Genomic DNA, 26,122 nt, shown 5'->3' on the forward strand with positions numbered 1-26,122 from the left:
AAAGACGGCCCTGCGTGAGACTCTGATGTTATGGTTGGGATTGGAACTCTTGACCCTAGTGCTGCTAGGCAGTGATGCTAACAACTAAGCCACTGTTTTCATATATTTGTACAGAATATACATATATAGTAATACCATGATTCAAGAATTAAGATATATAATTTTAAGTAGATATTCTAATAAAATTTGAATTAGACATGAAAAATAGTTTGTCATATACTAGAGATATGACTATAATTTTTATAGATATATTTAACATTAGAAAGAAGTACCGTATATACTCGAGTATAGGCCGACCCGAATATAAGCCGAGGCCCCCAATTTACCCCCAAAAAAACTGGCAAACTTATTGACTCGTGTATAAGCCGAGGGTAAGACATGCCTGTCCATCCCTGTGTGTGTGTCCGTCCATCCCTGTGTGTCCGTCCATCCCTGTGTGTCCGTCCATCCCTGTGTGTCCGTCCATCCCTGTGTGTCCATCCATCCATCCCTGTGTGTGTGTGTGTCCATCCATCCATCCATCCCTGTGTGTGTGTGTGTCTCCATCCATCCATCCATCCCTGTGTGTGTGTGTCTCCATCCATCCATCCATCCCTGTGTGTGTGTATCCATCCGTGTGTGTGTGTGTGTGTGTGTGTGTGTGTGTGTGTGTGTGTGTGTGTGTGTCCAGCCTACCTGTGTCCCGAGCCTTTGTCCCGAGCCTCCGTCCCGTGCCTTGCCTCCTTGCCTCCGTGCCTCGCCGCCGTGCCTTGCCTCCGTCCCGTCCCGTCCCGTCCCGTCCCGTCCCGTCCCGTCCCGTGCCGTGCCTTGCCTTGCCTCCGTCCCGTGCCCTCTTCGTCGGCGCCTCGGCGGCCATTGTAAAATTCAAAAGCTGCGCCGCCGCCTTCGCCTGTGATAGACGGAACACTGAATTTCCCAGCAGCCTGTGTTCCGCCTATCACGTACATCGTATCATCCTCGTCCGTAGTACGAGGATGATACGATGTCCGTGATAGGCGGAACACAGGCTGCTGGGAAATTCAGTGTTCCGCCTATCACAGGCGAAGGCGGAGCCGGAGGCGCGGCTTTTGAATGATAGAATGGCCGCTGTCTGTCTGCTCGACACGCTGATCGAGCGGGCAGACAGCGATGACTCGAGTATAAGCCGAGGGGGGCACTTTCAGCCTCAAAAAAGAGGCTGAAAATCTCGGCTTATACTCGAGTATATACGGTATCCATTACTCTGTAACATTCACTAAAACAGGAAAGAAAATTAATATAGCATCAAAAGCAGCCAAGCAAGAAATCACATTTGCCAATAGTTTATTTTTATACACAAATGGGACCTTGGCTAAATTCTGCAGTTCTACATTCTCTAAGGACCACATTTAGCATTTTCTATTATGGAAAAGTGAATATTCTGACTTCACATTTACTAATAAGTAGGGCTTCTTTTCACAGAGAATAGATGCAGGAACTCCTCCTTTCTGAGTCACACCTTGATTCCGCCCCTTCCCACCTCTGAGCAATGTTCCTTGGTTCCACCTCCTACTCACCTCCCAGTATCATCCCTTTTAGAGAATACAGAACCAAGTATCATTTTATAGCACTAAGTATTTTGTATGGAATTTGTTAATGATAACAAAGGCAGTAAAATGGATCTAGCGACAATGGACATCCCAGTGACAATAGACTCCCAACAGCCAACAATATTAGACCCCCTCCCTTAACAGTAGATCCCTCCAGCAATTATTGACCCCCACCCCAGCAGCAATACAACCCCCACTGGCAACAGCAAACCCCCACAGCAATAATAAACTACCACCCCCTGAAAAAATAGGTCCCCTCCATTCCCCAGTAGCCAGCATCAATGGACCCTCCAACAGCCAGAAACAAAGACCCCCTCTTCAACAGTAAATTCCTCCCAGCAACATAAGATGGACCCAGCAACAATAGACCCCCCCATGAACTACAGAAAACCAACCCAGCAACAATAGATTCCCTCCAGCACTAACAGATACCCTAGCACCCCTTGCCATTACATATATTCAGTTCTGGAGGTGCCAGAACTGCGTTCCCGCTGAAAAAAAAAGCCCTGCTAGTAGGCATTCACCAATTTTATGGTGCTTCTCTGTTCTTCAAATCAAAGTCTTAAGGTGGCCATACACTAGACAAATAAAATGGTTTGAAACTCGTTCGTTTATCATCTAGTTAATGGGCACAAATCGAAAATCAGTTGTGACTTTTTTGAGCTGAAAAATCAAAGGAAAAGTTTAGAAAACTTTGGCCCAACGGACAATAAATTGAAAGGTTAATGTGTTTCTAGCCTGAACAGTTTGCACTGGGCTTATGTGAAAAAACGAACAAAAAATTTATTAGTTTATGTCAGTTGAACGATTTATAGGTGTATGGCTAGCATAAGACCTCATACGCATTATTCGATTTTCTGCAGATTTTTGTCTTCAGATTCACCAAAACCATGTAGTGCAAGGGCCTGTCTGATTGCATACAAATTGAAACACTTAAGGTTTGACCTAATTTTATATGGTTTTAGTAAATCTGAAGACAAAAATCTGCAGACAATCTAATAGTGTGTATGGGGGTCTAAGTAAAGGAACCCCACACTGTCATGTGCCTTAGCACACATGTGTCCAGCAGGTTTTTTTACAGCCTTTCCACATGCAACTCTATGACTGTAAGTGCATGCTTAGAGACTGTAAAGAATCTGCATGAGACGTGCAGCATTTTACAACCTAAAGGACATTCAGTAAGGGTTTTTATCAAATTTATGAGACATGTGACTACATTCGATTGCAGGGGTGGTGAACAGTTGCATTAGCTCACCTTTTCCACAAACTGTAACTATTTTGGATTTGCCTTGAACCCATGCTTAACCCAAAGAAGCAGAATCTCCAACCTAACACCAATATCTCTTTTTTACGCCTGCAAACGTACAGCCCCAGCAGCCAAATAAATATAAACTTTCTGTATGTCTATTACACTTCGAGTTGATTCCAAAATAACTGTTGAAGATTTTTGAAAGAAATAGAAATAAGAACTTTGACATTTTGCAGTTCTCTAACTTTTAAAATGAAATATAAAGTAAAATCCTTGTTTTAACATATTAAGGAGAAATCACGGTCCTATACTGGCAGTTCACTTTATATTGCTTTCCTAAAATAGCAAACCAATTTAATTTTTACTTGGGTGTAGAAGAAGTAATATAAAGCTTGTCATTCTTAGAATCCTTTTTACTTCCTAATGCAGTTTCATTTTTCACAATTAGCACAGTCCCTACTGGCCAGAAGACCTATGAAACCATTGGCAGCAAAATTCTTAATTTTTATGTGTAGACCAGTAAGTGCAGTTGTTGGTGATTTATTCCTCAGGGACTTGTCTAGAACCATTATAGCCATGTATTAACGTTGTATGCCCTGTAAACAGAATATTGCAATAAAATAGCCTATTAGAGGTGCATAGAGACACAACTGCATTTCACATCCCTTTATTGAATTAAATTTACAGTAATGTACTGCAAAGAAGCATAAGACAAAATAGATGAGGTGATTAAATAATTATTTTGTTATGGCACAACGTTATTCATCTACAAATATCCCTTATATAACAAGTTATTTGTAAATAATATGGTCTAATCCTCCATGCTGCAATAATCTCCCCTTAGGCCCAAGCTTCCACTCAATGTTCACATTGAGTCAATGTTGAACATGTTTCCCATAGCTCAAGGTATTCACCTGGAAACCTGAATTATGAATTGGACTGATTTATATTCTATATTAGTGTTTAAAGATATTACAGTTAAAAGGTATAGCTTTTTTTTTTCTTTTACCGTATATACTCGAGTATAAGCCGAGATTTTCAGCCTCTTTTTTGAGGCTGAAAGTGCCCCCCTCGGCTTATACTCGAGTCATCGCTGTCTGCCCGCTCGATCAGCGTGTCGAGCAGACAGACAGCGGCCATTCTATTCAAAAGCCGCGCCTCCGGCTCCGCCTTCGCCTGTGATAGGCGGAACACTGAATTTCCCAGCAGCCTGTGTTCCGCCTATCACGGACATCGTATCATCCTCGTACTACGGACGAGGATGATACGACGTCTGTGATAGGCGGAACACAGGCTGCTGGGAAATTCAGTGTTCCGCCTATCACAGGCGAAGGCGGCGGCGCAGCTTTTGAACTTTACAATGGCCGCAGACGAAGAGGGCACGGGACGGCACGGCACGGGACGGGACGGGACGGGGGCAAGGCAAGGCATGACACGGGACGGATGCAAGGAGGCAAGGCACGGCACGGGACGAAGGCTCGGGACAAAGGTAGGCTGGACACACACACACACACACACACACACACACACACACACACACGGATGGAGACACACACAGGGATGGATGGATGGAGACACACACACACACAGGGATGGATGGATGGATGGAGACACACACACACAGGGATGGATGGATGGATGGATGGAGACACACACACACAGGGATGGATGGATGGATGGATGGAGACACACACACACACAGGGATGGATGGATGGATGGACACACACACACACAGGGATGGATGGACGGACACACAGGGATGGACGGACACACAGGGATGGACGGACACACAGGGATGGACGGACACACAGGGATGGACGGACACACACACAGGGATGGACAGGCATGTCTCACCCTCGGCTTATACACGAGTCAATAAGTTTGCCAGTTTTTTTGGGGGTAAATTGGGGGCCTCGGCTTATATTCGGGTCGGCCTATACTCGAGTATATACGGTATTTGTTAACCACCTAAATAAAGGGCACTTACACCCCCTTCCTGCCCAGACCAATTTTCAGCTTTCAGCACTCTCACATTTTGAATGACAATTACTCAGCCATGCAACACTGTATTCATATGAAATGTGTGTCCTTTTTTCACACAAACAGAGATTTCTTTTGGCGGTATTTAATGACCAGTGGGTTTTTTATTTTTTGTGCTATAAATAAAAAAAAGACCATACATTTTGTGAAAAAAATGCCTTTTTCTTTGTTTCTGTCATAAAATTTTGCAAATTATAAATTTTTCTTCATAAATTTTGGCCAAAATTTATACTGCTACATAGCTTTGGTAAAAATAACCCACATTTGTACTAATTTATATTTGAGTCTACAAACTATGGTGCCAATCACTGGAAATACATCAATACTTCAGTATATCAGGTGTATCTAATTTCTTGAGACACTTGAGAAGTCAGGAAAGTACAAATACCCCCCAAATGACCCCTTTTTAGAAAGTAGATATTCCAAGGTATTAAGTAAGTAACATGGTTAGTTTTTTTAAGTTGTAATTTCTTTCCCACAATTCTTTTCAAAATGAAGAGTTTTTTTTTTTTTTTTTACAAAATTGTGATATTATCAGGTTATTTCTCTCACACAGCATATGCACACAACAAATTACACCCCAAAATACATTCTACTACTTTTCCCGAGTATGGTGATACCACATGTGTGAGACTTTTACACAGCCTGGCCACATACAAAGGCCCAATATTGAAGTAGCGCCTTCAGGCGTTCTACAAGCATAAATGACACATCTCTCTCTCCACAGTTAACCAGCTGTTGTGAATCTGCTTGTCAGTCCCGCCTACTTAAAGATCTCCAGCTAATTTCATTCTTGCCTTCACTTTGGCCACATCACTAGAAACCATCTCCTGCATTCCTGTTTAAAGACCGACTTTGCTGTCATCCCTTCTGGCTCCTTATCCTGCATGCTGTTCCTCTACTTGGATCCCTGACTTCTGGCCTGGCTGATTACCTGATCTGGTTACTGAACTCTGGCTTGGCTGATTACCCGATCTGGCTACTGAACTCTGGCTTGGCTGACTACCTGATCCAGTTACTGGACTCTGGCTATGCTTTGACTATGCTTTCTCTATTTACCTTTTTATTTTTATTAATATACAAGTGTGATTTTACTGTACTTCTGTCTTGTTCTGGTTCATGATTTCTGTCACTATTACACTTGAAGGCCCTGGAGCACCAGGACAATGGAATTGCCCACAAAATGACCCAATTTTGGAAAGAAAACAATCCAACATATAATTTATGAGGCATGATGAGTCTTTTGAATGGTTTATTTTTTTCCAGATGTTTTTGGAAAATGTGTAAAAAATAAAAACAAAAAAAAGGAACCCGCATTTTTTTTTACACAAAGTTGTTCATTTATAAGATATATAACACATAGCATGTATATAGCAAAAATTACACCCCAAAATACATTCTGCTACTCTTCCCAAGTATGGCAATACCACATGTGTGAGACTTTTACACAGCCTGGCCACATACAGAGGCCCAATATTGAAGTAGTACCTTCAAGCGTTCTAGGAGCATAAATTACATCTCTAATTTAATTCCTACCTATCACACTTTTAAAGGCCCTGGAGCACCAGGACAGTGGAATTACTCACAAAAATTTGGAAAGTAAACACCAAAACGTATATTCTATGAGGCATGGGCTGCAGATAGGTACTCGGGTACTCTGATCGGCTGCAGATAGGTACTTGGGTACTCTGATGGGCTGGTGACAGGTACTCGGGTACTCTGATGAGCTGGTAACAGGTACTCGGGTACTCTTATGGGCTGATGACAGGTACTAGGGTGCTCTTATGGGCTGGTGACAGATACTCGGGTACTATGATGGGCTGGTTACTGTTATATGGGTACTCTGAAGGGCCAGGACAGGTACTCGGGTACTCGGATGAACTGTGACAGGTACTCAGATGAACTGTGACAGATACTCGGGTACTCAGATGGACTGTGACAGGTACTCAGGTACTCATATGGACTTTGACAGGTACTCGGGTACTCAGATGATGTGTGACAGGTACTCGGGTACTCAGATGATGTGTGACAGGTACTCAGGTACTCATATGGACTGTGACAGGTACTCAGATGTACTGTGACAGGTACTTTGATGGCTGGTGACAGGTACTTTGATGGCTGAAGACAGGTCCTCTTTATTGGGGGGGACAATCAGTGTGTGTTGGTGTAAACTGTAAGTGGTAACGAGATGTTACCACAATCTGCTTCTCACACACGATCAGTGTGTGAGGAGGAGAACCCAGTAACATCTCGTTACCGCTCTGTTTACATTTAGTGATCGGCTTGTAAAAGGATCACAGCTGATCACGTGGTAAACAGACACCGGCCAATGCCCATGTTCCCAGGAACATGCCAGCACCAACATGCAGCGAGATTGTGCACATGCGCCATGCAAAGTACAATCTGTGATCGCCCATGACTTCATCACGGCTGATCACTTGGTAAAAAGCCATGCCCAATGGCTGTTCACCCCTCGCAGTGGCGAGCAATGTCTCCGTGACATGCCGCAACCGAAGGTACAGGGCTGCATGCACACAAACACGCGCATGCCCTGTTTAAATGGACGGATGTCATATGGCGCCCGCCTATAACAAGAGCCACGCTGCCTGGCTGTCATATCATGGCCGGCAGGCGGTAAGCAGTTAATGACAATAGTACAATAAACACTGTTTATTATTAAAAAAAAAAAAGTTGTAGGGTCTCCCTCAAAATTCATGTCAGACTGATTTTAAGAGAAGAGAAAAAAAGCAGTGTCTTCCCCAAAACCTATACAAGACCATCAGCCAAGCACATACAGGCTATACCAACCACCCCTCCCATGTGAATGATTAAGAAGTACATAGTAGCCCTACTTATTCACAAAAAAATGAATTAGTACAAAAGACACCACACACTTTGACCTTTATTAAAAATAACCTAAAAAAAAGTCCAATTGTCAATTACAATATCCAGTCATGCAGATCCCTGCCAATCATGATTAACAGTCTGCCTAAAGAAAAAAACACACAGACTTGCCATTACATCCATTTACAATGATTGCTTTTCACAAATGACAGCTCACTAGCTGATATGTGAATGTAAACAAAGGGGTGGGGTATCCCAGATGATGTCATTGGCAAATATATGGTCACAGGGGATCTCAGGTGACATCATTAACTAAATATAAACATGGTAATAATGTCACAGGGTATACATCTTCTCTTTGTTTAATGCTCTTAGCTAGGAAACTATCATTCACAGAAAGTGAGCAACAGGATCTGATGTGTTGGTGGGTCAGTGTTTTTTTTTGGTGAATTGGGACATGTGGTTTATTGTGATTGACAAGAATCTGCATGGCATGACATAACAATAGATTTATTTTGCAGGATTTATTTTTTAAAATAAAGTACTTTCAAAGAGTGTGGTTAATAAAAATTACATTTCCTTTTGAATCTGCAGTGCTGCAATTTTATGCAAAATGCAATGCAATGTTATGTACAGAACAATCCCCAGAAATGTAATTTGTTGTTTGTGTGATTGGCTTACTGATTTTTCCTAGCACTGTCAGCACTGAAATACAAATCAGATTTTAAGCATCTCCTGCATCAAAAATTTATTTTTGATGAGATATACTGAAAGGAAAATCATGTCTAAAGGAATGCAGACCTTGCTAATGTTCTCCTTAGAGACCTGTAGATGCAGCAGCTGATTGATAATTATAAAACCACTCCCATACAAACTCACTTAGTACATGAACACAGACAAACAGCTATTTCAGAATAACAAAAGGTAGGAATCTGCAACAAAGGTTGTTAAGATCCCTGCAATTAAGGATGGACTGCATGACCCCCAGTTCAGTTTGCACAAGAACTTTTGAAGATCGCAACAGTTCGGAAACGAATAATGAACCCCAGTGAAGTCTATGGGACCCGGACATGAAAAATCAAAAGTGCCCATTTTGAGGGTTTATATGCAAGTAATTGAGCATACAATGATTATGGGGGTCCAGGTACTGCCCTGGAGGACATTTATCGATAAAAGTTTGTAAAAAAATGTAATTTTTAAGTGAGCAGTAATTTATTAATGCTTAACGTGAAAGCATAAAAATGAAAAAATCCTTCAATATAGTGCCTGGTGGTCGGTCCCCTTAGTCTACCTGTAAAGTGGCACATCTGCACTGTGTATAGAAGCTGCTGCAATAATAATTACATTTATAAAGCCAAAAAAGGGACATCGGCATCAGGGGCTTCATAGCTGCTGGTAATCCAGGACTGATTCATTTTGAAAAATGTCAGATGGTCCACTGAGTCTGTGAACAGATGTGTTCTATTATCAGTAACAAAACCTCCAGCAGCACTGAATGCCATGGGGAAAGCAGACTGGATGCAGGGCAGCCTAGCAGTTCAATTGCATACTGGACAAGTTCTGACCAGTGGTCTATTATTATGACCCAGTAAGCCAATGGATGGTCAACTGGAAATCTCTCCATCTCTGTTTTTGCCCCTAGACAATCATCCACCGTGTGATGCAGATGCTTCCGATGGGATGTGGAAGATTAAAGCCCTGGGCATTTATAAAGCCAAAAAAGGGAAATTTTCTCTGCAAGCTCTCTTTATTTTGTAAGCAACGGCTGTGGAGCCAGCCGTTGTATGAGTCTGTATGATGAGGCTACAATGTAGTGCACTGGGAGCAAGATTAGAGATTTTTTCGATAAATTCTGGTGTCTCTTCCACAGACTTTGGATAGAAGTAACAGGTGTGGAAAGGTCTTTGGGTGTCCTTGGCACCTTCACACTATAACCCTATAGAGGTACTCTTGATGAAAGCAAGAATTGGCCTTGCTGTCAAAAATGAAAATGATATGCACCTGTCAAACAGGTGAGGAAAAATTGGTCTTTCTTTGGGTATTAATTGTGCCCATAAAACCTACACCAAAACAATTCTTCCAGATGAAATGAACACCCACAACGCTAGGCAGCTTAGAAGTCCTACAGAGATTCCACATCCCAACAACACTTAATCAGTAACATCGGCATCGGGGGCTTCATAGCTGCTGGTAATCCAGGACTGATTAATTTTGAAAAATGTCAGAGGGTCCACTGAGTCTGTGGACAGACGTGTTCTATTATCAGAAAGAATAGAAAATCTGCGCTTAGTAAAAACTAATAAAAAATCAGCAGCTGAACACCATAACCAGGATACTGAGCACAAAGAAAACAAAAGAAATAGAGTGCAGCACTTGGCCACTAAATGTGAATGTGGCCTAACAAATATAAATATAAAACAAAAAAACTGTGAAGTAAAATATACAAATATTATGAAAAAATTCTTAATGAAAAATACTTCTGAAACTCAAGTGTCCAATGAGATCAAAAACAAACTGTGAATTCAAATGACATGAGTTTGACTCGAACTCGAAGCTTATCCCTAGTGACCAGTACCTCTGTGACAAGTGTAGGAAAAAGGGGGGAGAGGCACCAACTTAATGTTTACTAAAGCGTTCAGTTAAGGAAGTGTACACAGAGTGTACACAAGTGTTCTCTGTTTACACTTCCATAACTGAACATTTTAGTACACATTAATTTACTCACACTGACTGAACTATCCCTACATTCACACTAATGTAAAGATGAACTATCCCTAAATTCACACTAAACTGATATTCTACACTGACAATAGAATTAGAATAGCACACTATAGCACACTAACTGTCTAATAGCACTAAACAGAGCCCTGTTCTGTCTTTCTCCACGCCAATATCACACTAAAAATGGCTGCTATTGAAAAAATATTTTTATAGTGTGGGGAGGAACTAACAGCAATGAGCCATGATTGGATAGAGTAATCATGACAGCGTTCAATCATGGCTCTGACAGTGCTCTGTGCACTGATTGGGCAAAACTTTCATTGCTTCAACCAAACAGGGCTTTCAATGCACTGCGGTGGCGCAGTGAATTGTGGTCATTCGGTGGACTGAACAAACGTTTGAACACCCTGATAATTTGGTTGTTCAGCGAACATGCAAACAGGCAATGTTCGGCCCAAAATCATTCTTGGACCAAACCGTTCACCTATTCCTACCTGAAATGTACATAGATCACATGGAGGGGAATGATTTTTTCTCAACAAAAGTGGAGTTACTCTTAACCACTTAACAACCGTGCCATAGCCAAATGATGGCTACAGCGTGGTTTGAGAACTCTGGGAGGGCATACATCAACGTCCTACCAGGACCGCGTTGCAGCGCACACCCCAGTATCCCTGGCATCACGGATAATGGTAAATGGCCACTGAGAGCGGCCATTTACCACATGATCACTCCATCAAATGACGGAGTGATCACTTGTAAACAAACCAGTGTCATGTCTGGTTCCTTTCTCTCCTCTCTGTACCAATCGGTACAGTGTGAGCGGAGAGGGAAGAGATTGGATGCAGCAGCACTGTGGGCTGGATCTATAGTGCCCACAGCGCTGATCTGCGCCCATTGCAGTCTCACCCAGCAATCCATCCATCCATGCTCAGCCATCCCCCTGTGATACTCATCTAGCCATCCATCCGTGCTTAGCCATCCCTCTGTCATACTCATCTAGCCATCCATCCATGTTCAGCCGTCCCTCTGTCATACTCATCTAGCCATCCATCCATGCTCAGCCATCCTTCTGTCATACTCATCCATCCATCCATTCTCAGCCATCCATAGTCAGCAATACTCATCTATCCATCCATACTCAGCCATACCCAGCCATACTCAGTCATATCCAGCCATACCCAGCCGTACTCAGCCATACCCATCCGTACTCAGCCATACCCATCCGTACTCAGCCATACCCATCCGTACTCAGCCATACCCATCCGTACTCAGCCATTCTCAACCGTACTCAGCCAAACCCAGCCATACTCAACCATACCCAGCCATACTCAACCATACTCAGCCATATTCAGCCCTACTCAACCATACCCAGCCATACTCATCCATAACCAGCCATACCCAGCCATACTCAACTATACCCAGCCATACTCAACCATACCCATCCATGCTCATTCATGCTCATTCATGCTCAGTCATCCCATCAATACTCAGCCATCTACATTTATGGCTCAACCATGCTCAGCCATCCAAATCCACGGCTCATTCATCCCCATTCATGCTCATCCATGCCACATCAGTTCTCATCCATGCCGTATCCATGACACTGCAGTGTCTCACAAAAGTGTAATAGGTAGTCAAATTAGATTTGAAATATATGTCCCTAGAACACCTAATGGTGCTTCCTGCATTTTGGGCCTCTATGTGTGGCCTGGCTGTGCAAAAGTTTCCCAAATGTGGTATCACTATACTCAGGAGGAGTAGAAGAATCTATTTTAGGGTGTCATTTTTGGTATGCAGATGCTATGTGTTAGAAATATTGTATAAATGGAAACCTTGGTGTAAAAAAAAAAAAAAAAAAACGCGTTTTCATTTTCTTTCCACATTTTTCAAAAACTTGACATGTTCAAAAGACATATTATGCCTTATAGATTATATGTTAGAATGTGTTTTTTCCAAAAAGGGGTAATTTTTGGGGTGTTTCCCTTGTCCTGGTCCCTTCAAAAGTATAAGAGGTAGTCAAGAAATTATACATGCAATTTATGCTCCTAGAATGCTTGAAGGTGCTCCCTCAATGTTGGGCCTCTGTATGTGGCCATACTGTGTAAAGGTCTCACACATGTGGTATTGCCATACTAAGGAGGAGTAGCAGAATGAGTTTTGGGGTGTAATTTGTGGTATACATATGCTGTGTGTGAGAAATAACCTGCTAATATGTAAATTTGGGGGAAAAAAACTCTTGATTTTGCAAAGAATTGTGGGAAAGAATTACAACTTAAAAAAATCACTATACCACTTACTAAATACCTTGCAATGTTTACTTTACAAAAAGGGGGAATTTTTAGGGTATTTGTACTTTTGTGGCTTGTTAGGGTCTCAAGAAATGAGATAGGACATCAGTACTTCAGGTGTGATCAATTTTAAGAGATTGGCACCATAGCTTGTGGACTCTATAACTTTCACAAATTTCCACATAATATACACCAATTTGGGTTATTTTTTTTTACCAAAGATCAACCAGTATAAATGTTATCAGAAAGTGGGGGGTGGTGTTGCGCTCCTTACAGAGTATTATATATTTTTCTTTTATATATAATAAATTATAAAAATATTTAGTTGTGATTATGACTAGCAAACATTCAATATCACCAATAAAGTGCAAATGTGCAAATAAAATAATATCGTAAATTGATTGGCATATACGTTAAGAGGGACATAAGTATTAGTCATAAGAAAATTTCTATTGTGCAATAAACATATTTAAAAAAATATATAAAACATATATCCGACATGTGCAATATTGCATAAAAAAGTAAATAGTGTGACTACATGTGATTTCAAAATTGTGCAACATACGCAAAAAGTGTAGTCTAATCTGGCAGAGGTATGCACTCAAAACAATTGATATGCTCACCTCTACTCCCAGCGCTCAAAGGGTGCAGTCAACTTACTCCCACCTGGGGATGGTTCTTAATACTTAGCTGCCATTATAAAATAAAACTTATCATGCATAAAAAACAAAAGAATTGGTTAACCTGAGGATTCAAATATAACCACTAACAGCGCTGATACCACATCTCCATATACAACAAACAATTTGTCTATGTTAAGCATGTAGTACTTTTTTTAAAAACCAGCAAGTCTTTTATCAAAATTGGTGTCCAAACACCAAGTATTAAAGAACCAGCAAGACTTTTGTCAGGAATTAATGTCCATACACCAAGAGATCACACTCTATTCCTCATCAATGAGTGCAGTCCTTCATATTCATATTCATACAATCTTCTCAGATATCTGGGTGTGTATGGGTATGGTCCTACACCTTCACCATGTGCTGTTCCACCTCCATGAATATGTATATAGATGGCTGCTTACCAGATTCCAATCACTTTAGAGCCTATCTCCACTATGTGGAAGTCCTCTGTCTGGTTCTGTGTGTCCCGCTGATTGCTCTCACATTGGTAGTAGACATGCAAAAGATTCAAGGGGTCTCATATAGTGTGATACCTTTTATTTAGGATTGAAAAAATTCCTTTCCCCCCCTTACATAATATGCTTACATTTAAAACAACTTAAAACCAGCGTATAACATATGTGGTGTAAGTGCTGCCGCACGATCGTCTCACCGGTAGGCTGCAGATCCCATCCAACACAGTCTCCGTGTGTGGACCCGGGTCCTTGTCGGCTAACACTCACCCTCTTGCTCGTGTGATCACCGCCCTGACGCGTTTCGTGTTTTCACGTCTTCAGAGAGCGTGATCACACGATATACTAAGCAATCTTATATAGTTATGTGTATTTAAAAACAGGGCGTCGCTAACCTGCACAGGTACGTCTGTCCCTCCCACCATTTTCAGCAGCTGTCAGCAGAGAGTGATCTCCCTGACTTCCCCTTAGGCCTTTCTACTTCCGGTTCAACTGCAACCAGGAAGTGACATCTATTTCCGGTTCAGATGTCACTGGGAGTTTATGTCTACATCGCTGTGTGTGGGTAAACACTAACCATCCATCCTGCTGAGCTACAATTGTAGTTCAAGTTGGATAAGAATCAAATGGCCTCATTCAAATAATTACGTTTCTCAAATCTGTTCCATACATTGTTACACTACTGCATGATGTATAATAGATCATTACACTGCTGTGCGTTTTTTTCTCCTTGTTTGATACAATATGCATGTCAGTGGCTGTGTATTCACTTGTCACTGACCATGATTTAACATGCAATAAGAGTATAGGAGTGATATATAACTCATAATGCACATCAGTAACATGTAGGGAGTGTCTTATAAACCTTATCTGTATGGGTGAATGATACAGAATTGTATATAAAGCCATATATCAATGATATCTGGTATCTTATACTATGTGAGTATAGCGGAACTGTTTGGCAAAGATACCTATTACATTATATATACAAAACACAGTAGAATCTATCAGTATAAAAAAAAAAAAAAAAAAAAAAAATTATATAAATATAAAAATAAATATAAAAATGAAAATAAAATTAAAATAAAATAAAATAAAAATAATAAAATAAAAATAAAAATATATATACTTATAAGGCTAAGGATGAGTCTGAATAAACATAAATGAAAATAATGAAAAAATCTACACAAATACATATACGATAGGTGAATATCAGTACAGATAAACATGTAAATCAACACCAAAGTAAGAATAACCATACTGTACTGTATACCTGTCGTGACTCCTTATTATACTTTTGCTCTTTGTTTTATTTTAGGGCTTTTCTATACTTTACTTCTACTTCCCAGGATCCCTTAACCACTTCCCGACCAGCGCACGACGATGTACGTCGACAGCATGGCACGGGCAGGCATATTGGCGTACATGTACGTCCAATATTCGTTGCCGCCGTGCCATCGGGAGCGCGCCGCCGGCGGCGCGCTCCCGCGCTGGTCGGGACCTCCGTGAGTCCGGTCGCGGGACCCGCGGACTCGATCGCCGCGGGCTTCCCCGCGATCGTCTCACGGAGCGGCGGAATGGAGGAAATGCTGTATAAACAACATTTTCTCATTCTGCCTAGCAACTAGTGACGCTGATCTCTGCTCCATGTGATTGGAGCAGAGATCAGTGTACACTAAATGAAAGCCCAACCCCCCCCACAGTTAGTAACACACCCCTAGGAACACTTAACCCCTACACTGCCACCCACAGGTTAACCCTTTCACTGCCAGTGTCATTTACACAGGAATCACTGCATTTATATAGCAGTGATTACTGTATAAATGACAATGGTCCCAAAAATGTGTCAAAAATGTCCGATGGGTCCCCGACAATGTCGCAGTCACAATAAAAATCGCAGATCGCCGCCATTACTAGTAAAAAAAAAAAATAATAAAAAATTATTAATAAAAATGCTATAAAACTATCCCTATTTTGTAAACGCTATAACTTTTGCGCAAACCAATCAATAATCGCTTATTGCGATTTTTTTTACCAAAAATATGTAGAAGAATACGTATCGGCCTAAATTGAGGGAAAAAAATGTTTTTTTATATATTTTTGGGGGATATTTATTATAACAAAAAGTAAAAAATAATGCGTTTTTTTCAAAATTGTCGCTCTATTTTTGTTTATAGCGCAAAAAATAAAAACCGCAGGGGTGATCAAATACCACCAAAAGAAAGCTCTATTTGTGGGAAAAAAAGGACGTCAATTTTGTTTGGGAGCCACGTCGCACGACCGCGCAATTGTCAGTTAAAGCGACGCAGTGCCGAATCGCAAAAAGTGGTCTGGTCTTTGACCAGCAAATTGGTCCGGTCTGAAAGTGGTTAATACTGAATTTCTAAGATATGAGTGATTATGTCTCTCCATATGGAATTGTTGCTATTGGTTACCAGAATTCCACGGGCCTCTAATATATACAGTGTATCTGTGAGGAAGATCCATTCGGTTTCACGGCAAAAAGTGAATAGAGTTCTTAAAGTGACTTGTTTCATCAAGGAGAAAACCAAATTATATTATATGCCTTTAAGTGCAAAGATCTTCAGTGTCACTGACACCCGTGGTTGTAATAAATGATTACCTTACTGCTGTAAGGTAAACAGCATGTAGCAAGGTTTTTTGGGGGAAGGGATCCCTTCGGAACGATCGATCTTTTCCTAGGCGTTCATACTGTGTATGGAATAAAGCCAGGGGGGGTAATCCTTTCCTTTTCTCTCTTTCCACTGGGCGTCTAAAATACTTGGATCACTCAGATCGTTTAAGTGCTCAATGTATCAAAGAAAGATAAAAAAAGAGGCCCACCATGGTGTAGTATATTTGAAAAAAGGGTATGCAGCTTTATTTAAATAGAATCATAAAAACTCACATTTTCCTTATGCAAGTTGAGCAATGTAAAAACGAGCGCCGAGCTCGTACCTGGGCATCTATTCCAGTGTCTAGTATGCCTCTCGTATCATACGCGTTATGACACAACGCACGTGACTTTGACTGGGATGAGGCTTATGGGCAATGTAGTGTGTTTAAATAGGCTCAGGTAATTTCGTTATTTAGCGGCCATTTTCTTGTGGATCGTGTATAAACCAATGGGGCGGCCATTTTCTTGTAGACCATACATAAACCAATATCGCGGCCATTTTATTGTATATTTCACATTAATGCAAGGTGTTTGATTGCGTTGCCAGGAAAAAAAACTTCCGGTCTGGGTGTCTACCGATAATTTCAGTGTCAGCAAAGTATGTTTCACTGTCAGTGGGAAAACGTAACCGCAATAGTAATTTATAGTGGATCTGACATGTTAAACTATTTAGCCAAATAATGTTAATTCCGAATTGGCATACTATGTGAATGATACTAAAAAACTTTTGATAATGTTCTCAAGAGGGTTTTATCAGAGACCGCAATAATTTATAAATCTATAAAAAAATTAATAAACAATAATAAAATAAATAAACTATATTATTTTGTAATCGTGATTTCAGATCAATATTAATATTCATGTATGTATATATACATTTACATATGTGTGCATATACACAAATATACCTAGACTCAGAGGCTCAGAATATATAGATGTTACAAATTACAAATATTTGAAAAATAGTAGAAGTATAAAATGTTAAAAAATGTTAAAAATAATAAATAAAAATATTATATTTAAAAAATATATTTTAAAAACTTTGAGAATTTATATAGACAGACTCCGGAGAAGATGTTCAGGTAAAAGGGGCATAAACAGTCAATAAAAACAAATAATCATAGCAGGTATTTATTTCGAAAGCATTTAGAGAATAACTTAAAAATCATTAATAAAACAGTTGAGATCAAATTCTATATTTAACCCACGAGGGGTAAGAGTATCAAGAGTAAAAATCCATTTTGATTCCATCTGGCTGAGGGTCCTAACCTTGTGTCCCCCTCGCCAGTGTTTTTTGTACGGCTCAATGCCCCAAAATTTTAAGTGTGTGGGGTCCTTCCTATGATGTGTTGTGAAGTGTTTAGAAACACTGTGCTTATCAAAGCCTTTTATAATATTTTGTATGTGTTCTTTAATCCTTATTCTGAGGCCGCGTACACACGGGCGGATTGTCTGGCCAACTAAGTTCGTCAGACAATCCGACAGACAGTCCGTCCAAACTTTTGAATGAACGGACTTGCCCACACACGGCACTTTTTGAGCGCACTAATACGGCGGACTAAGTCCGCCATACAATCCGCTCTACTTTTGAAATGAACGAACTCGCCCACACACGCGGAGGAAAGTCCGCTCATTTCGAGCGCGTCTCCAGGCAGGCGGGGCCCGCGAAGGAGACGTCGCCTGCCCCGCCGCCTGGAATGGACTTAAAGGGGAACCCCAACGCCGAAAATAATTGGCGTGGGGGTGCCCCCCAAGTCCACAACAGACCCTTGTCCGAGCACGCTACCCGGCCGGCCAGGAAAGGGGGCGAGCGAGCCCCCCCCCTCCTGAGCCATACCAGGCCGCGTGCCCTCAACATGGGGGGTACCTTGGGGAAGGGGGGCCGCGCGGCCCCCCACCCCAAAGCACCTTGTCCCCATGTTGATGAGGACAAGGGCCTCTTCCCGACAACCCTGGCCGTTGGTTGTCGGGGTCTGCGGGCGGGAGATGTCCCAAGATGGCGCCCAGGCCTACACAGATGCGGAGGCCCAGCGGTCGGTGGGCTCTCCTACAGGACACTCCCTTAACAAAAGCTGACCTGGAAGACAGTCTAGCTAATATGTACGACAGATTGGCCAGGAAATTCCAGGCGGAATTACACAAATCAACTAGCACACTGTCACAGGAGCTAGCGTCCCTGGGAGGTAGAACAGATCTCCTAGAAGTCAAGCATGACGAACTTCACTTGGCCTACACAGATCTCCGGAGAGACCATGAGTTACTGGGGGACACGGTTGTCCAGCTCCAGAATCATTTGGAAGACCTGGACAACCGCAACCGAAGGAACAATGTTAGGGTGCGGGGGGTCCCCGAATCGGTGACCGACCTTTCTGCTGCAATCACTAAGCTGTTTCAGCAACTCCTGCCAAACCATCCTGGGGATTCCTTTATTTGTGACCGCCTGCATAGGGCACTGAGACCTAAACCTCCCCCGGAGAGACCCCCCCCCCCCCGGGACATTGTTTTGTGCCTCAAGGATTTCCTTGTAAAAGAGGATATTCTCAGGGCATCCCGCACCACGCCACGCATTCAATTAGATGGGGCTTCTATACAAATCTTCCTAGATATAGCACCTGCAACGCTGGAAAAAAGAAGAAGGATGAGAGAAGTCACCTCTGCTTTACAAACAGCGCAGATATGCTATCGCTGGGGCTTCCCATTTAAATTGATCATACCGCACAATGGTTCCACACACATCGCCACTACGGTTGCAGAGGGTAAGGAAATCTTGGTGCGGTTGGGCCTGCAGGAATGACAGCAAACACCGAGGCACCCCCAACTCCTCGTCCGTCTCCCATTTGGGCCACCCCATCACCTCAGAGAGATAGACGCTCCCGTAGACTACAACCATTGCCTGAAATCTGACCGTACCTTGGTGTATACGGAGTTCCCTCCAATGTCGGAGCAATGACAACAGGATATTAGAAGTTACCATAAGGGCTAGAACTGGATAAAATTCCCCCTTTCATGACTTGTGAGAGCCCTCTCTTCTCCTGTGCTAACTGGACATGGCTCTGTTAGCTACCTTGATTCTCCCTGTCCTCGGAGAGGATTGTTTCCTGGTTCCTTTTTCTTTTCTTTTCTTTTTTGGACTCGCATCACTCCCCCCCTCCAAACTTGCCCACCGCTCTCCACCTGATCCCCTTCTCTGATCCTCGCTACTAGCTTCCCCATTGGACCGGGGTTCTACTACTTTTTTCTTATTTTTATTTTTGACTGACACTCTACGACAGAGGGTCGCACCCCCTTGGACCCTTTTCTCTATCCATCTCTGTGGTGGGGTGCGAGTGGAGCAAGTGGAAGTAAGGGCCGGAAAGCCCATTTGGTTACACCTTTTTTGTCAGGATTGATTTCCCACCCCGACCCCATAGAGTTATAAGTTACTTTATTGTTTCTTTGTTTTTTTGTTATTATGCTGACTTTAATGCTCGATATCAAGTCTGTATGGGTGTATTGCCTGTTCTTAGCTCTTATTACTATAGGTTCTTTTGCCATGGTCATGAACTGGATGGGACGCTCCCTGACGGGGGTGCTGGTGGCTCCTCTGGCATTGGACTCTGGTGTGAGATAACAAACTTCTCTCAGGTAATTTTCAGTGGTGCATTTATACCGACTGGGCATCATGGGTCTGCATATTATTTCCCATAATGTGAGGGGACTAAATTCCCCCCAGAAGCGGAGGAAGGCCTACCGTTGTTATAAGCAAATGGGTGTGGATATTATTCTATTACAAGAGACCCATTTCTCATCAGTGGCCTGCCCGAAATTTTTTGATAAATCTTACAGACTACACTACTGCACCACGTTTGAGTCCAGGGACAGAGGAGTTGCGGTGTTTATCCGTAACTCTGTCCAGTTTGAACCTTCCCACATCTACAAGGATCCTGGCAGCAGATTCATTATTGTGCAGGGTATGTTACAGGGCAAGGCTGTGACTATTGCTAATTTGTACGCTCCAAATACAGCGCAAGGGGCTTTCTATAGTGTATTTTTACGTACACTGGATAGATACATCTCCCCCACCTGATCGTGGGAGGAGATTTTAACCTAATGGCTAGCCCATCCCTAGACAGAAGCAAAACGTCACACAGTGCTAAAGCGTTCCCTAAATTTCTTACCAGATCTTTTGATAGATTACAACTCATTGACACTTGGAGGGCATTGAATGTTGGCGCTAGGGAATATACACATTACTCCCATCCCCACGATAGCTACGCAAGACTTGATTACGTTTTTGCATCACCCATTTTATTAGCCAACTCAGCTCTAGCGACTATCCACCCCTGCCCCTGGTCGGATCACCAAATGATGGCCTTTCATACCTCTCATGTCGGCCTTTCCCCCGCCGTCGCTTCATGGAGGTTGAACGACTCTTTACTATCGGATCCTGAAACGTACACCCGAATAGCAGGTCACCTAGATGATTATTTTAATATTAATGATATAGATAACATCTCCCCCCAAGTTCTATGGACTGCCCATAAGGCAGTACTTCATGGCCACCTAATTGAGATCGCAGTCACTAAAAAAAAAAGCAGAAACTCACAAAGATTCAGACACTCACCCAGGACCTACGTACACTATACCAGGCCCATGCTAGCACGCATTCTGCAGATATGCTACTATTAATCAACCAAAAAAGGGCTGAATTGGACACTATACTCTCAGAACATACGGAAAAATCATTGCGCTGGTCCAAAGCCAAGTTCCTCTTACATAGTAATACTGCCTCGGGCATGTTCTCCCGCAAACTTCACCAATCCTTACAGCCTACACATGTTTATAAATTGAGAAACAACTCCGGCCACCTGGTTACTCATCCTAGTGAGGTACTGCAAATTTTTAAGTCCTTTTATCAAACTCTGTTACCCCCCCTCGCAACCTATGCCCCGTAATGCTGACCAGTGGTTTGACTCTATACCCCTCCCTTCCCTCTCGGAATCTCAGCTTGCCACCTTAAACGCCCCTTGTACCGACCTAGAGGTCATGGCCACTATTAAAACACTTAAATCTTCGACCGCTCCCAGCCCTGATGGCTATACCTCTTTATACTATAAAAAGTTCTCCCAGATACTGGCCCCTAGATTGACAAAACTTATTAACCAGACATTACAAGGACATAAACTACCCGATGAAATGTTGTGTGCCAATATGACACTGATCCCCAAGCCGAACAAGGACCACTCCCTGCCCCAAAACTATAGACCTATCTCGGTTTTAAATAACGACATTAAAATTTTAGGGAGAATTTTAGCGAACAGATTGGCCCCCATTATTAGTACCCTTGTAGGCCCACAACAAACAGGTTTTATTCCCAATAGGCAAATTACAGATAATATTAGATTGGCCACAAATATAATCCAAGATGCAAACCTTTTCTCTCACAAAGTCTTGATTTTGGGGTTAGATATTCATAAAGCATTTGATAGTATTCTATGGCCGTATTTAGATCTGATCTTGGCTAAGTTTGGTTTCGCAGGTGAATTTGTGAATGGGTTTAAGGCACTGTATCATAGGCCCCAGACTAGGATTCGGCTCCCTGGTTGCTCTTCAGATTATTTTTCTTTGGGCAGGGGTACCCGACAGGGATGTCCCCTGTCCCCTCTGATATTCGCCCTGGCCTTGGAGCCCTTGGCAAGGGCAGTCGTGGCTAGTCCGAATGTCGGAGGGTATGTAAAGGAGGAGGGGGAGTATAAAATAAGCCTTTATGCGGATGATGTCCTCATGTTTTTGCCCAATCCATTGATATCACTACCTAGCCTTCTAGAGATCCTTTGCTCATTCCAGGGGCTCTCTGGACTGGGGGTTAATTTAGCCAAATGTTCTGCCCTCCCTGTCAATTTCACCCCTCCGGAGATAGATAACCTTCAAAACTCATTCGGAATCTCCTTGTCTAACCGCACATTGCAATACCTCGGTATTCATTTAGCCCCTTACCTGCGGCCAGAAGATGGCTGCGATTGTGGTCAAAGTTTCGGATACCCTTAATGGGTAGAGTTGTAGCCGTCAAGATGTCTATTTTACCAAAATTACTGTATTTTTTTAGGGCCCTCCCTCTGTATGTCCCTCGCCAATCCCTCACTGCACTTCAGAGAGAAATTAACACTTTTATTTGGCAAAATAAGAGGCCAAGGTTTGGGAAGCCCCTACTACATCGTCCTATGCCACAGGGGGGCCTGGGATTACCCGATATATGGATGTATTATTTGACGGCTAGATTAGCCCAGACGGCACAATGGCATGCTCCCACGGTTGGGGTTCCTTGGCTCCAATTTGAAACTCAGTCAATACGTCCGTACTTCCTCCCAGGCCTCCTGTGGCAGGAGGGACTGAAGCCGGGAGATCTGGCTCCTCTTAACACTATTGTCAGCCGTTCTTATTATCTTTGGTCTCTTTATCGTCTCAAATTTAAATTGCGTCCTGATAGACCCCGGATGGCATCATTTTTGGGTGATAGGAGATTTCCTCTTGCTTTTGAATCTCCTGGCACCTTCCAATGGTGGATCCGGAAATCATTGGTCACCTTGCGGGATCTGTGTAACAATACCGTCAATTTCATCTCTTTCTCACAACTCCATGCACAATATGAGATACCAAGTGGGGAATTTTATAAATTCCTTCAAATTCGCCATTTTTTTCAAACACATTATAGGACCCCTCATGTTCTTGTCAGTGCACAGTTTGAATCTATATGCTATCGCCACTCCAGAGATAGAGGCATTATCTCAACTTTGTACAAGTACCTTATTGAAACCCAACAACCAGGGAAGTCCAGGGCTATGATCTTGTGGGAAGCGGATCTGGCCATGGAGTTCTCGGTTGAGGATTGGCGAGTTATGTTTCAGAATATGCATAGATGTTCCAAATCAATGGCTGTAAAGGACACTGTGGTGAAACTACATACACGGTGGTACCTAACCCCTGCTAGAGTTCATAAGTTTTATCCATCGGTCCCTGACCTCTGCTTCAGGGGCTGCCCGACAGCGGGCACATTATTTCATACCTTTTGGAGCTGTCCCCAACTTCAGCCCATCTGGGACCAGGTTTCTACCACAGTGACCACCATTCTGGGATATAGGATTGATCTAACAGCTACACACTGCCTATTATTTGCACCGATCCCAGGGATCCCTCTAACTGACCAAAGGTTACTCCATACCCTCTTTTGTGCCATTCATTGGACGATAGCACTACACTGGCGCACACACTTGATTCCCTGGTCACAAGTTCCCCATAGGATGGATTATATCCGCCTCATGGAGCGCATCCATCACACTATCATGGATACTATGCACATACATACTGCTAAATGGGCCAAGTGGCCTACCAACACTGGGCCAGCTGGAGTGGGGCCTTTACCCCGTCCCCCTCCAGAGGTTGTTTAAGATCTGGATGGAGCTGGCCTCCAGAAGGGTTGAGCTTGGTTTTCTTTTTTCAAAGCTTCGGCTTCTGAGCCTACACTGCTAGATGGAGATGACCACCTGTACACACTGAGCTGAGTTCAGACTAGTTACCGAAGAGCAGGACAACGATCCGAATAGGTTCATACATGTATAGTCAGCGTTTTAGATACAAATTTGTTCCTTGTTAAGTTAATCCTATACGGATAATCCAACTGTTTGTGAATGGTATCCCTTGATGCGACTGGCCGGAGCTAGTCGTGTAGTGTCTATAACGGGTTTTCCTTTTGTTTTTTTGTTTTCCTCACGATGCTGAATTTTTTTGTATGTAAATGGAGTGTACCAGAATGTTAACTTATACTACAGCATTGTATCTGCTTTTGTTATTTTGTTTGCTATTATGCAACCAATAAAAAAAAAACGTTTGTATTAAAAAAAAAAAAATAATATAGTTTATTATTTTTTTATAGATTTATACATTATTGCGGTCTCTGATAAAACCCCCTTGAGAACATTATCAAAAAAATTTTTGTATCATTCACATAGTATGCCAATTCGGAATTAACATTATTTGGCTATATAGTTTAACATGTCAGATCCACTATAAATTACTATTGCGGCTACGTTTTCCCACTGACAGTGAAACATACTCTGCTGACACTCAAATTATCGATAGACACCCAGACCGGAAGTTTTTTTCCCTGGCAACGCAATCAAACACCTTGCATTAATGTGAAATATACAATAAAATGGCTGCGATCGTAGTCCATGACATGAACCACAAAAATATGGCCGCTCCATTGGTCTATGTATGGTCTACAAGAAAATGGCCACCCCATTGGTTTATACACGATCCACAAGAAAATGGCCACTAAATAACGAAATTACCTGAGCCTATTTAAACACACTACATTGCCCATAAGCCTCATCCCAGTCGAAGTCACGTGCGTTGTGACGTAACACGTAGGATACGAGAGGCATACTAGACACCGGAATAGACGCCCAGGTACGAGCTTGGCGCTCGTTTTTACATTGTTCTACTTGCATAAGGAAATCGTGAGTTTTTATGATTCTATTTAAATAAAACTGCATACCCTTTTTTCAAATATACTACACCATGGTGGGCCTCTTTTTTTATCTTTCTTTGATACATTGAGCACTTAAACGATCTGAGTGATCCAAGTATTTTAGAAACCCAGTGGAAAGAGAGAAAAGGAAAGGATTACCCCCCCTGGCTTTATTCCATACACAGTATGAACGCCTAGGAAAAGATCGATCGATCCGAAGGGATCCCTTCCCCCAAAAAACCTCGCTACATGCTGTTTACCTTACAGCAGTAAGGTAATCATTTACTACAACCATGGGTGTCAGTGACACTGAAGATCTTTGCACTTAAAGGCACAGTATCACTGAATGTCAGGATAGCAGCACACAGTGTTCTTGTGAAACACTTGCACACCTGCACTACTGTTGCACATTGGACCAAGGAATACCGTCCAATATTGCACTAGGGACTTGATACACTCAGTTTGTTAAAAGTATTTTATTTATTTATTTGTTTTTATATATATATATATATATATATATATATATATATATATATATATAATTTGGTTTTCTCCTTGATGAAACAAGTCACTTTAAGAACTATTCACTTTTTGCGTATGTTGCACAATTTTGAAATCACATGTAGTCACACTATTTACTTTTTTATGCAATATTGCACATGTCGGATATATGTTTTATATATATTTTTAAATATGTTTATTGCACAATAGAAATTTTCTTATGACTAATACTTATGTCCCTCTTAACGTATATGCCAATCAATTTACAATATTGTTTTATTTGCACATTTGCACTTTATTGGTGATATTGATGAATGTTTGCTAGTCATAATCACAACTAATTATTTTTATAATTTATTATATATAAAAGAAAAATATATAATACTCTTTAAGGAGCGCAACACCACCCCCACTTTCTGATTACACACACACTTGGACACGAGTTTGGTCCTTACGGTGTATGCAGCACCTATCGTTTTAATATACTATACTTATAGATTCCTTTTAGCACAGGAGTACCTACCCTACACAGTATAAATGTTGGCCCAAATTCATGAAGAAAAATTACTAATTTGCAAACTTTTATAAC

The sequence above is a fragment of the Lithobates pipiens genome, unplaced genomic scaffold, assembly GCF_037356315.1.
Source record: "Lithobates pipiens isolate NorthernLeopardFrog02 unplaced genomic scaffold, aLitPip1_a1.2 Scaffold_23, whole genome shotgun sequence".
In the NCBI taxonomy this organism is placed as follows: domain Eukaryota; kingdom Metazoa; phylum Chordata; class Amphibia; order Anura; family Ranidae; genus Lithobates; species Lithobates pipiens.